Below are 14893 nucleotides of genomic sequence, written 5' to 3'. Positions count from 1 at the left end.
TTCTCACCATGTTCATAGTAATAATGTCTTGATTTAAAAATGAGTTGGACTTTCTTATAGACTGCACAGCGTTAGCATTTGATTAGAAATATATGATACATCACTACTGGATAATCAATTGGTATTTAATATGTCAATTGTTTTCGATAGATTTAAAAGACATAAGTTTTTTTTTCTATGATGGCAATATAATTAGGTTTTCTTTCTGACAGACTGGAACCCTGCCCAGGGCAGTTTTCTACCCTTCTCTTAATCCTACTGGGATGAAATCCAGTCTTCAAGACTGTTTTGGATTAAACATGTCTAATGATGGTATATTGTATATATTATGTTACATTTGGATTAAATCCATTTATTTTGTAGAGTGATTACCATCTTACAGTGATTTACAAAAGCCATTATCGATGGATCACACCCCTTAACCCTCCTGGCAAAGGCTATGATGGGATACTGGAGATTTCATTTTATAATTGAACATCAGAACCAGGAAGAGCAACGCGGATTTCATCTTGGCTATAGAAAACATATTTAAGTCATATATTTTTACCAATGCGGTCTTACGTGTCCTTTGTGTATTTGGAAAATTTGATGACTGTGTATTGTGTATAAGAACTTAGCATTTTGGTGCTTATTTTGCATACCATTTTATCCCATGTATGCTGTTGGATTCAAATACCAAATGCACAATAAAAAATGCTGAAATGTTGATGTTCTGTCAGAAGATGAAAAATCTGACAGGCTACAAGGACTAGTGACATGAGGGATCAGGAGATGAAAACAAAAGTCAAGGCAATTGTCAAAACTGGGAGAGTAGAATATGAAGCATAAAACCCCAATGCAAAACCAGAATCAAAAGAAGAAGATGGAGATCTGTAAACTAGTGGACTAATGTGAAAAGCAAAATGGTGGCACCCAGAATACACAAAGCAAAAAGTAAAACAGAATCAGGTTCTCTAGTTAAAAACAAAATGACCATAAACATGTGAAAATAAGCAAGGGTAAGTGTAACAGATAAAACAGTTGAAAGTCGTACTTAAATGTTGCATTTCTAACTATTTTCAAATGGCTGACAAGGAGAAGAAGGCTAACTTTCAAAACATTGTGATTTTGACTTTCATAATGTAACAGACTCCCTAAAATAAAAGGAATTGTTTTCATCTTGCTAGATGTTTTTTTAAAGCAAGAAAGATGAAGAAATCCTACCCTGAAGTTAAAAATCTTAGTGAAAAATAGGCAAAGTTTAAAAGCTGAATTAAAGACAAAATTGTGAAGTATCAGGACAAACAGATGTGTTAAAAAGAAAAACTGTCCCCAAATGGTGTGTAAAGCAAAACAAAACAAATTCTTTCTCTGGTTTTTCCTTTAACTTCTACTATATCTATCAGACTCCATGACCTCTCAAGTGATTTTTGGCCTGTTTTTAGGCAATTTGTTTATTTTTTTACGTTAAGTTTGGCTGATGATTCTCCATTGTTCCCTACTATCCAAGTCTTGATGTGAAGTCATGCAATGTAATGGCATTTGTCATTTTTGTAAAGAGCCCACTGTTTTTTACCAAGCTTGATCTCAGGAGTTATTATGATCTAAAACAATACAGGAGTGGGAAGAGAGGGAAGGTATAAATGAAAAATGTGTTTTAGCATTGCAACAAGGAATTATGCATACTTGGTATTCACCCTTCAGTTTGAATAGCACACCAGCTGTTTTTCAGCAGTTTATAAATGGTATTATTCCTTGGCTAACAGATTTTTAGTATGGGCCTCATAATGAAGTCAATAAAAGCACAGGAAGTTAATGATTAACCTAAAGTGACTTCTGTAAATCTGGTGTTATTTTTTGACATCTTTTACAGCTAGTTTACTAAATACTTAGGTTGAGGCTCCAAATATAATCTTGGCTATTAAAAAAATGATAAGATTTTTTTTTTTTATTTTATCCAACAAAAACATCAACAACAGAGACATATTTGAATTTTGAGACCTTAAATATCCAGACTAACCATAAGTATCATGCTGTAAAACCCTCACTCTGCAGTGATTTCTTAGGTAAAACAAATACGCTAGAAATGAGTGTGGCCACTATTTCATCACAGAGGTAATATGATATACATGCAGTCTTTCGATGTGTTCATTACTCTAAAAATGATGAAATAAATTAGAATTTCACCAATGATGATTGTTGGTATTGAAATTGTTTTTGGAGAAGTGCCACAGTTGATTAAAAAACCCACAATGCTCATATTTAATTCACATGTGTATAAAAATGTTTCCCAATTTAAATATAAGCAGCCATTTCATTGCCAAGAAAGTATGCCATGTTTTTTTTTACCTAAAGATGAGAAAGAGGAGGTGAAAAAGAACATAAGACTCTGATTCAGTCTGTGTCAGTGGCACCAAAGGCAAATTGTTCATAAAGCTGCAATGAGCTGCAGCTCAGTAGAACCAGATGTGCATTAATTAATTTTGATATTGGATGGATGGATAGCACTATTTGTTTAAGGAAATAAACAGACAAGATGGATATATGTTAGCAGATTTCATTCACCTTTTAATAATTTTAATCATTTTTACAACATTAGCAATCACAAGGTTTGTGTGCAACAGCATTACCTTCCTATGTCTAGGTTTAATTGTGTCATGTATTATTCAGTATTGTAGTTTGATGCAAATAACAGGCATTACACGTGATAAAATCTCACAAAATCTCCAACCTGGCTGTTCAAATATTGCCATATGAATAACACCATAACAAAGTAAAGCAATGGATTGTTCTTTTATACATCAATTTTTACAGCAAACACCATCACAAAGCAAAACAGAGAGACTTCTACATAAGTCATTCCACAACTCTAAGAAACTCTTTACCAGCTGTATCTTTTTAAAATTGATTTTGTCATAGAGAGTGTAGAAAGTGAGAATATTTATCCATACACAATGATGAAAAAGATGTAAATACATCTATTGCATTACACCAGAACAGCGTTAGGCAGTGCAGTATTTAGCCAAATACTAAAATATAGCATTTACTGTATGTACATCAAGAAGACAGAAGATAAAGAAATTAATACTACTGCAACAAAATTACTCACTAACAGAGCATGGTATAGTAGCAAAGATAAATGCTGCTAAAAATCAAATGATTTTAATCTATAGGGAAACAGTTGTTCGGAAATAGTTGGAATATGATAATTTTATTTATTTATTTATTTTTACAGATAACACCATAAACAAACTTAGTGTTTACAACAAAACTCAATGTAGCATATAATGATCTTAAGCCTGGGCAGGTTTCTGTCTCCTCTGAATCATGTTTACTCATCCCACATATGATTGAAAAGTATCTAATCGAAGGCAGATGAAAGCAAAAGGTATTAAATTCTGTCAAGAATCTGGACATGTAAAATGAAGCTTTATAACTTGTATTGATTTTACTTTTTCTATACCATAAAATCGGTAAATGCTTTGTCTGTATTTTGGTGTACACAACGTTATACATATCAATGATTACAGTGAAAGATTTTTTATCTTCTTCTCTTTAATATAAACCTTCCACATGCAATTTATTTTATGATTTTCATTTTATGTTTAATAATTTAAAAATCACATAGCGTAGCATAATAATTAACATATCAGTCACACTTTTTCGCAAACATGGCAATAATGAGATTTGGATAATGCTTCATTTGAACCCTCTTATAAGGATTTATTAACAGCTACATAATAATAATAACATTCACAGACCCTAAATTAAAAAAGAACAAAATCTACATCAGTCCAAGAGCTTCTACACAAAAAAAGCAGGTGGAGCTCCCCATCCCTTTGTTAATGTGCAATGCTGTAATAATGAAAGTTATATTTTATTCTCAGTCCCACTAGTTTCATGACTCCACTAGCATTATATATATAATATATACTGTATATATAGATACTGTATATGTGTGTATATATATATATATATATATATATATATATATATATACTGTATATAAATACATTGTGTGGAGGTGCAAAATGGTGTTGAATGACGTGGGATTAGCAGCATTGGGAATCAGCACATCTTATTTAGTTATAGTAAAGTCTACTACCATACTGCAACAAGTTAGAACATTTATGTATGTTTTAACACTCAGTTGTATTCAGGGGCTTAGTTAATTTTTAAGAAATTTGGAACAGGTTTACTTTCTCATTTACTTCAAAGACAGAGATATTTAATTTCTGGTTATTAAATATTTTGTAACTTCTTCTTTCAGCTGCTCCTGTTAGGGGTTGCCACAGCGGATCATCTTTTTCCATATCTTCATGAGTCTTATTCAAAAATACCAATGGTCAAAGAATATAACTGTATGTATCAATAGATTACATAAAATATATTTTAGATAGCATTTTATAATATACTATAGCTAAAAAACAGCCCAAATTGGCCTATGGTGGCTGAAATAGCATTCATTGACACCACATGCCAAGTTAAGAGATGCGAAAATTACATCAGCTGTTGTGTTAATGTTATTTTCAATATTCAGATTTCAAAAAATGTATATTTTAAAAGCCATAATCACACTTGTGCTTTATTTAAACATGAAAAAAGTAAATATCCTTTGTTCTAGTTATTGTTGTGCATGAACTGGACTGTTGAATATAATCTTCTAAAATCTCTTGTTTCTGTACAGCAAGAGACACACTTCAATAACTGTTGTGCCTGACATGCAATATGTGTTTGTTTACCCTGAAGCAAATTCAGGCTAGCTGCATGTAGCTTGTATTTTTGTTACCTGTCTACTCTTTTCACTCCTTTGGATGGCAGTTATTGACTTCTGACAATTTAAGCAGCAGCTTCAAAAATTAACTGAAATCTGGTTCAGACTTTGGCATGTCTCTGATCTGACCTGTGCTTTCTCTGACCCAAAAGTTTTAATTACTTTAATTGAGTAATTACTATGTCCATTAGGTAGCCATTCCCTTTGCTTCTGAGGTGATATGTGACCTCTTGTCACTACATATATATATATATATATATATATATACTGTATGTATTTTTTCCTCCCAATATCCTTCCAACTTCATTGTGAACCTAGTATTGGCATTACCCAGTATTTGGAAATAATAATATTTAAGCCAAGACTATTAGACATATTAATTTGAATTATTTTTCTGAATATAACCCATTTGTGAACTTAATGATGATGTCTGTTTTCTCTGCCATTGCTTGTTTTGAAGTTGCAGAATGAATAAACAGATGACAGTTTTTAAAAATTGCCAATTTCAGTTTTTCTGGTATTAAAAGGATAAGATTAAGGAAGGGCAACTGGACTGCGAAAAATTAATTTTAATTGGAAGTTTGCTCATTTTGGTCCATTCAAGTACCGTCAATTGGCAGAGGAAAGCAGACAGTCTTTGTGTACATAATATTTATAAAGACAAATGCTTCCTTAAAATACAGGAATAACAGTACAAGTTACACTAAGGAAAACTGAAGACTTCTAAAATATATAACTGGTAATACACATTTTTATACAGGCTAAATTTGGTTCCCAGTAACATCTGTTAAATTCATGCTATTCTACTTAGAAATATATATTATGGGGTGCCAAACAGGAAAATACAATGATTTTCTGAATATGTAAAGTCAGCTTTCTGAATATATAAAGTAAGACCATAAGATAAATATAGTGTATATATCTAGGGAACCAAGTTATAGTACCCTGGATAGCCATTTATAGGTTTAGTCAAGCTTTATTACATAAAAAACAAGCTGGTGGTCCAGGCTTACAACTTGAAAGTAAAGTGTTTTACAGTCTGTAAATTATGAGCACAGAATAACAATAAATTTAGCAAGCAGCAACCTCAATTCTGCACTTTATACTTAATGAGCATAAAGCATTTTTATAGAGACTGAAGCTTGATTTTTTATTAGTGAATATATGAATTTATCTGTTGTTTATCTAGAAATTAACTGGTGTATGTTGGCACCAAAGACCTTGATGGACTGAATAGTCTCCTTTTATTTATATAACTTCTTATGCTCTTATGAAATACAATTCATACAGTAAGTCACTCACCAACTTCACATCTATGACTGAATCTGTCACAGAGTGACATCCATATTTCTCAAAATGAAATTGTTCCTTCAGACGTTCTCTTTCTATGCACTATTTCACTAATGGCATAAAGGCAGAAAGATTAATCAATTAAAATTTCTTTAAATTGACCACTGGTTACTTGAAAAGGGTTTTCAAGACTTAGTACAAAAAGCCTTCATTTCTCTGATGCTAAACTGTCACATTCACAAGCATTTTCCACCGAAATGCTTATTCATTGCACTTTCTCTCAAAGAATACTTTGTCCTCCTTATGCTACAGAAGCAAAAACCTTTCAAAAGCAATGTAAATAGGCTTTTATTTTCTTTAAAAATATCTTTGTCCTTTTTTGTATGATACTGAAGCGTGCTGCTAAAATGATGTTGTAGTAAATTTGACATATGCCATCGATTGTAGCTGTTCAATATAAACGTGCAGTTGTCTCAATGCACAGCAAGGAGTAAAATTATTCAAAAAGTTGAATGAAAGCTTAAGATTGTCTTGTTTTTATCAAGTTGTATACATTACAAGACTGATCTTTTTTACCGTCCTCAGTTTACATTTCTATCAGACGTGTATGAAACTTTAATAGCAAGCTTGCGTTTCCTGGGGATTTACTGAAGAATCAACTACAATATTTATTTTCTATAGACAGATATTTCAAGGACAAACAGGAACAAAATGGTCTGAGTTTATAAAACTGAACTCTGGCAGAATGAAAAGAATGAAGTAAGTTTAAATAAAAAATGACAAAACCCTTTAGATTTCAAGTCAGATGCATTTTTCTACATTATTATATTTATAAAATACCATGCTTTTCTTTTAATTTTTAGTTTTAGCATTTCCAACTCTGCAGCCAGTGTGACCCCTTCATTAAGGCCACTTACTTTAAACCACAACGTCTCTAGTCCACTCTGAGGCCCTGAACAGGTCACTTCACCTGCCTGATCTTCAAATCACTAAATATACGTGGTGTTCACTATAGAAAGGCAGTATGCTTTATGTATTTCACAGCCTGCCTTTAAATGTTTCACTTTTCTTTAAATTTGTGAGGCAGCTTACTCTGTGTGTTATGCTAACAGTTGGAGTACCATTGGTTAACCCAGTTGCTTAGCCTTTTCTTAAACATGATAGAATGATTGAATGGTGATGATCTGAACTCTTCTGGTCTATGAATGACAACGACTTTCTTTTTCTGGTTTGGCTTTATAGCTGGATTGGCACAATGAGGTGAAGCTAGGGGCAAAGTCAAAAAGTCTTCCTCGGGGTCTGTATCTTCAACAGAAGTTTTCTTCAGGGTCTGACTGTTGTGGTCATGCAAGGTACATCAAATGAACCGGGGAAATGTTGGAACACCAACTGGGTCACCCAGTTTAATAACAATTATTGAACTGAACAAAAACAATTCATGATGGCGTTAAGTTTAATGAAACTTAAGTGCCCATGACAAGGCATCTTTGGCAGATCAAGCTTGGTTTGGAACTCCATCTCTCACGAGTGGTGGTCCAGAATGAGATGCCACCTTCTTTGGGCATGTTGCTTTTATACTCCTCCGTCCTTGCTGGGCATCTTCTCTTGGCTGCTGGAAGAGAAAGAGACAATACCATTAGTAACAGCGCTCCATCTCATCCCTTTGAGGAACTGCTTACCCAAGATGTGAAAGGAAAGTGATCCACAGACACACATGCGTGACACAGTGGACAGAAAATAAAGCAGAGAAAGCAGCTATTAAAACCTCAAAAATTTTTGTCATAAAAGACACACTATGTGCACATACTTGACAATATGTTTGAGCATATTAAAAAGATAAAATACAAGCAGTATTTTTAATGTGTATAGAGAATTAAAATAAAGCACCTGAAAGAAAGTGCCTGTTAAACAAATGTCAATGGTTCAGTTTGATATGACTTTCTACCAAACAGCTTACTAGAGGAACGAGGAGCCAGAGACAGAGGAACAATTGACATTTTCATTGAGTCATGGGCAACAATTTCAAGCTGTCTGAACTGAAATATGTCTCTTTCATATGTCAGTTTACATTTTTCAGTTTTATGTGATTCCAGTTCATTCTGCCAAAAATAAAAGTTGACAGCCTGACCACAATAAAAAATGCCTTCATGTCATGGACAACTCACCTTTCCCAATCTGTTAACATACTGCCTTTCAAACCGATATTGAAAACATCAGTAATAGTGGAAGTACAACCTATTATGAAAAGACAAGCACTAAACAATTACTAGGGCAGTAAGGACACACAATTATAAACATTCAAAGCTCATTTGGCTGTTAAATTGTAGTCAGATCAAGAACATGATTGATGGGGAATCATGAATATAAGTAAGCAAGGAACCATAGTCATATATAAGTCAGAATGATTATAATATGGGAGAAGCTGACTTCAGTTTTAAAAACTTGAACAAAACACAGAGCATTTTCAGTTTCTATTTAATTAATAATGTGATGATCTAGAAATTTCCACAATGTTAAACTACAGAGGAAGAATTTTCTTTCTCATTATGTACCATTATAAGCTTCTTCAATAACTAGGTATAAATATCCTTTCAGGCCCAATCACAGAAATTTAGAATAGGCTCCAAATGAATTTTAAAACTCTTCTCGTCTCTACTCTTAGCAAATATTGTTAGCATAGATTTCAGTTCTTGGAGCTGGACTTTATATGTTTATAATTAGCGAGTTACAGGGATAAAGGGAGTATGCCTAGACATATTCAAGACTGAGTAATTAATGGGTAATAATACTTAAAATGTGTTCATAATGAGTACACTGATACAAAGGCTGAAAATAGAACTTGTGAGTAAGAACTTCATTCTACTGTCTTATGTATGCTATGTACGATGTACACAGACAATAAACTTGAACCTGATTACATGAAGTCTGCCTAACATATCGAGTATTTAGTAAAAAAAAATCTTCATCTGCTCAATTGTTGCAAAAGTGCCTGGTCCAGAACAGTTATGCAATACTCCAGTGTAGATCTCTCCTGCTTTTGATAAAAGATAATTTATTTATTTAAAAAAAAATACCTTTCATAGTACTGTATCTATATAAAGACTCTTCCCTTGTCTGTCTTTCCCTAAAATTTTCAAAATTGAAATTTCTTATTTAAAGAATTTAAAACTGATCTGTCACTTAAACATGCTCAGTCAAAGTTCAGTTCACAATTTAAATATACAAGAGAATTCTGAGAAGGGAAGAAGTGAGTTGCATTTGGTCTTTGAATAGATTGTTTTGAAGGAAATAACACTGCACAACAAAGTTTTTGCTTCTTGAGCACTGTTGGGTGTTTCTTATAGATTTTTGGGTGCTGATCACAAATATCACATCACGTACCGTTTCAGAGAAATATTCAGTTTTGTCATGATTTTTTCTTATATTTGTGTCAGAAGGGGACCTTGTTTTTCGATTTCCTGGATAATCCAGTTACTGATTGTGTCAGGGTTGTCTGTGTAGGTATTTGCTGTCTTGCAAAAGAGTCACCGCTTTGAAGTCTGGCTGGTTGAGTATACAAACAATACCACGTGTGATAAAAGAACTGCTGCTTCCTTGGAGGATATCTGTATTTACCTGAAATTAACATGTTTGACAATATTGGTTTCTAATCAGCAGATCTGTACTCATTAATGGTTGGTAACAATACATTTTGTTAACTTGTGTTTTCATTAATTGTTAAACCCAGGAAATTTAGATGTGCCATTGATTAAACTGATTGTCCAGGACTGACAACAGCAGGGACTGAAGGAGATTTAAACTCCTGGGCAGCAGAAGGCAGAGGGGACAGTCCACAGAAAACGCTGCCAAGACACTCGGACAGAGCACAGGGGCTCGCAGGCAGACAAGGGTACGTGGTTAACACGACGTGAGGCACAAGAACGGCAACACTTCCAGGGAGGAAGAGGCAGCTCCACAAGGAGACGCCGGTTGTGGGTCCAGCAAGAGAGGGAAGCCGCATGAAGGGACCAAGCAAAGCTGTCAGACGAGAAATGAGGCGTGCCTAGGTCACAGCAACACAAGGAGCCCAGAGTGGAAGGAAAAGGAATGACGAAGAGACGCTGATGGGGATCCAATGTTTTGACAAAACTTCTGTGGGGAAACGAGTGTCTGGTGAACAGAGTGCATCCATGGACAGTTGAACGATTAAGTGTTGGGGTAACACAGTGAGCAACTTGGACTCTGCACCACTAAAGGTTGTATCCTCCAATTCTTGTTTTTAACGGACTTTTAGAGTGTGGACTGTGTGTTTTCCTTTTTTTAAAAAAAGGAAATTAATTCCTGATATGTTTAGATTTTGTTAGGTTCGTTTATCTTTTTAATGTACCTTATATTGTCTTGTGTAATAGAACTTACCGTTGCTTTTTTCTGAAATTACTGTTGTGTCTTTCATTGTGTGTTTACTCACCGCTCAATTTAAAGAAACCTGTGTGCTATTATTGGTAAATTTCAGGAGTTCCCAGTCTCTTAATAAAACTGGGTGGCATAGTCGGATATTTTAATGGTGTCTAAATTAGATTACCTGTAAGTGTGACCAGACACCTGTTACATTTGTATCCAAACATTTTCGCTCCCGTAAGTGACTTATCAAAAACAGTTTGTGTAGCCTGGGCATGTCCAGGCATGGAATCAGGCCAGGTTGGAAGCTGTTCTGTGGAAGCTGACATCCTGGGCATGCCTGGGCAGGTCTGACCGAGCTTGACGCTGTCTCAGAATGCTATAAAGGTGGCTTGCATACACCGATCCTGCTCATTTGGTTAATATAGATAGTCAGTGTGTATGTATAGTATCAGTATATTATAGTATCTGTAGCAATATAACAGTAAGTAAGCTTGATGCTATAGACGCTTTGGTGTCGGGTGATATGTCTCATCAATGTCGTAACAGCCACGATACATTCTGCTATATCTGTGGCGAATATACACTTGCGCCTCAGAGACGTTGGATGACTGCTTTTGTGAAGAAAGCTTATTATCTGTATTTCGGCAAGACAAAGAATGGGCGCCTCACATTTGCTGTGCGACATGTGCTGGCTCAGAGGCACTCAAAAGACGATGCCGTTTGCTGTTCCGATGATATGGCGAGAACAGAAAGACCATGTGACGGACTGTTACTTCTGTTTGACTAATGTGTCTGGTTTCTCTGCCAAAAACAAGAAGTCAATTGAATATCCTAATCTGCCTTCAGTAATGAGACCCGTGCCAGCATGACGACAGTCTTCCATTTCTGAAACCACCATAGGATTGGACCTTAGACGAAGCAGATGAAGAAACTGCAATGCAGGGTACTGACAGTGACATTGACCCGGATCATCAGGCGATCCACATCTGATAACACAGTCCGAATTGAACTATTTGGTCAGAGATTTGGGTCTGTCAAAAGCAAAAGCCGAGTTGCTAGGTTCGAGACTGCAGGAATGGTGTTTGCTGTCACCAGGTATGAAAATTTCTGTGTTTCGAGGCCAACATCATGATATAACCAACAATTTTGCACAAGTCGACAGTCTCTGTTTCTGTTGTGACATTGAAGGATTGTTCTCGGCCTTGGGATGTGATCACAACCCGGAAGAGTGGCCTCTCTTCATTGATTCGTCAATATTAAGCCTGAAAGCTTTTCTGCTACACAATATCAACGTTTATCCTTCAGTACTTGTTGGCTATGCAGCACACATGAAAGAAATGTATAAGAATATGGAACTGTTGCTGAAGCACGTCCAGTATAGCAGGTACAACTGGAATATCTGTGGAGATCTTAAAGTCGTTGTTCTGTTACTAGGACAGCAGCTCGGCTATACAAAGTACTGTTGTTTCATCTGTGAATGGGACAGCTGTGCCAAAGAGTCGCACTATTCTCGACAGAACTGGCCACTCCATAAAAAAGTAGTTCCAGGACAGCTTGTCGACCTGGCAAAGATATTTTTGCCTCCTCCTCACATAAAACTGGGACTCATGAAGAATTTCGTGAAAGCACTGAACAAGGAAGGCAAAGGTTTTCCTTATTTAAGACAGATGTTCCCAAGAATAACTGACGCCAAGATCAAAGATGGCATTTTTGTTGGGCCCCAGATCAGACATTTTATGAGTGACAAGCGGTTTGAAGATCTGTTATTTTGAATTGCCTGGAAAGCCTTCAAAGACATTGTTGACAATTTCCTGGGCAATTACAGAGCCACAAACTACATTCAGCTGGTAGACAAACTTCTCAAAGCATACAAGACAATGAAGTGCAACATGTCACTCAAGATCCAATTCCTCCACTCACACTTGGACTTCTTCCCCGCAAATCTCAGTGCTGTCTGTGACAAACACAGTGAAAGGTTTCACCAGGACATTGCTACAATGGAGAAAAGATACCAGGGCAACTGGAATCCGTCAATGCTTGCTGACTACTGTTGGACACTGCAACATGATGCACCAGACATTGAATACAAAAGAAAATTAGGAGCAAAACACTTTTAATTCTGTTGAATTTAATAGCTTATGCGAAACATAAACGTGACTAAATACGTTATTGTCAGTAAACATATAAATGTCTATTTCTCAGAGTTCCTATGTGATGCAGTAAAACCAAAACTATATTTGTGCATACCCATTAGGTACCTGATACAATCAGCAAAAACTTTTCAGGAAGCAAGACTTTTCAAAAAAATTGTTGTGCAGTGAATCACACATAGCTGAAAGCAACAAGATTTAGACACAATTACCATCACTTTTTTATTTTTCAAAGGTTGTTTTTTTCCTCTGCGGTGGGTTGGCACCCTGCCCAGGATTGGTTCCTGCCTTATGCCCTGTGTTGGCTGAGATTGGCTCCGGCAGACCCCCGTGACCCTGTGTTTGGATTCAGCAGGTTGGAAAATGGATGGATGGATGTTTTTTTCCTTGTGTTGTTTTACAATGTCAGTTTAAGAAATAGGAGTCCATACCGTATCACCTGATTGATAAGTTTAAAGGTTTTCTAGCTGGGACCATTTTCCCATGAACAAAGCATTAAAGATGCAGGCCTTTATCTATTGTTTTAATGTACATTTTTAAAAATATTCTATTTCAAACTTAAATCTGTACATGTACAGAATACTTGCCAAATATTCAAGGACTACAGTATATACAAATTTCCTCATAGCAGGAAAATGGTTTCTTGCATGTCAATGTTGTATTTTCTTCACCTTCTGAACCCTTGAGAGCACATCAATCCATCAATTCCTTCTACTTCTCTTCGGCAGCAGCAAAAACCTGACTTTCAATATCTCAGCACCCAGAAGTTAACACTTTCTACTTTTCTAGATACATTATGTGTAATCAAATTCCCTCTCTTTTGTGAAGCTTCTCTGTCCCCTTGCCCCGTAGTAGTAAATCAGAGGAATACTGCATTCATACAAAGACTGCCTGAAAGGACTTCCAACTGTCTTTCCATAAACCCTGTACCCACCCACACTCCCAAAATACATGTCTTATTGTTTCCTCTGCTTTGCAGAGGTGAGTTTTTGTCCTTGTGAGCCCATGCTTAGACAGTCTATCCCTTGTGGATAACCACCATTGACCAATTCAGAAATTTTTCACTATTATCCAAACCTTTACACTGAGTCCTGACCCGTACATCCCGTCTCTCACCCAGTTTTAGTTTTATTCCACCCAGTTCATCTTCTTGGATCATCTTGTACAACTAACGGTGATCCCTGAAAACTTACACTTCCTTGAAAGCCTTATACTTCAGCGTTTTTAGCCAGCAGCCATACTACATGCACTTCAGAAGAGGTCATCCACCTGAAGCTAAGAATGTTTGGGCCTGGCCTCTACCTGCATGGGAGACCATCTAGGAAAAAGCATGGATTACTGCTGGAAGAGGTGTTGGTGAGGCCAGCAGGGGGCACTTACCCTGTGGTCTTTAGGTGGATCCCAGTGCAATGATGCAGACACTGTCCTATAAAAATGAAGGTGTCCTCCAGATGAGATGGAAACTGAAGTCCTGACTTTCTGTGGTCATAAAAGATTCCTGGGCATCCTTTGTAAAGAGCAGGGTGTATCCTGGTGTCCAGGCTAAATTGCCCAGCACAGCCTAGTCATTCTAGCCTCCTAATCATTCACTGTCTCTAATTTGCTGTATCTCACACCACTTCACAGCCTAACAACTTATGTGTGGTGAGCGTACTGGTGCAATTGAGTATTGAGAAAAGGGCTATATAAATTTAAAGAATTATTAGTATTATTAATTCCACAACATACTGATAATGAGGTGGCCTGCACTCAGACCTCAGAATCACGTTGTTCCAGGCAGCTACAACTCTCAGAATCTGAAGGATGTCAAATACTGGAAATTGTGAAAAATCACAGGCTTGAGAGCTTTACAGGTTGCCGCATAATAAATACAATCCATGCACTACTTTTACCAGAAGATGGTACTTGGGAGCACAAGTAACATGAATGCAGTTAAACGAAACTACATCAAAAGTGTTCTGTGCCTTTTAAATGCGGATTCTGTATGAATGGGACTATGAACCAAATGTTTTGATGTATGAGTTACTTCACAAGTAAGAAGCAGTGACATGCAGAGACCATTTGATGGGCATTGGCCCAAAGTGGAGATGCATCTTTTTCCAGTTCTGAGTTTATTACATTAGATAGGAGTATGACAGATATAAATTTATGCCTGGCTGTTTTTTTAATTTAATTGATAATTTGCATGTAACTTCTGAGGCATTATAATATTTATAATCAGAAAGCTGCATGGGTACGTAATTGAAGTCACAACCTGACTAAGCCCAAACAATACTTGCAAATTTGAATCCCTAACCCGAAATACACTACATTCTGCTTG

Source organism: Erpetoichthys calabaricus, chromosome 3 (assembly GCF_900747795.2).
Source record: "Erpetoichthys calabaricus chromosome 3, fErpCal1.3, whole genome shotgun sequence".
NCBI lineage: Eukaryota > Metazoa > Chordata > Cladistia > Polypteriformes > Polypteridae > Erpetoichthys > Erpetoichthys calabaricus.
Note: the sequence above shows the minus strand (reverse complement) of the source record.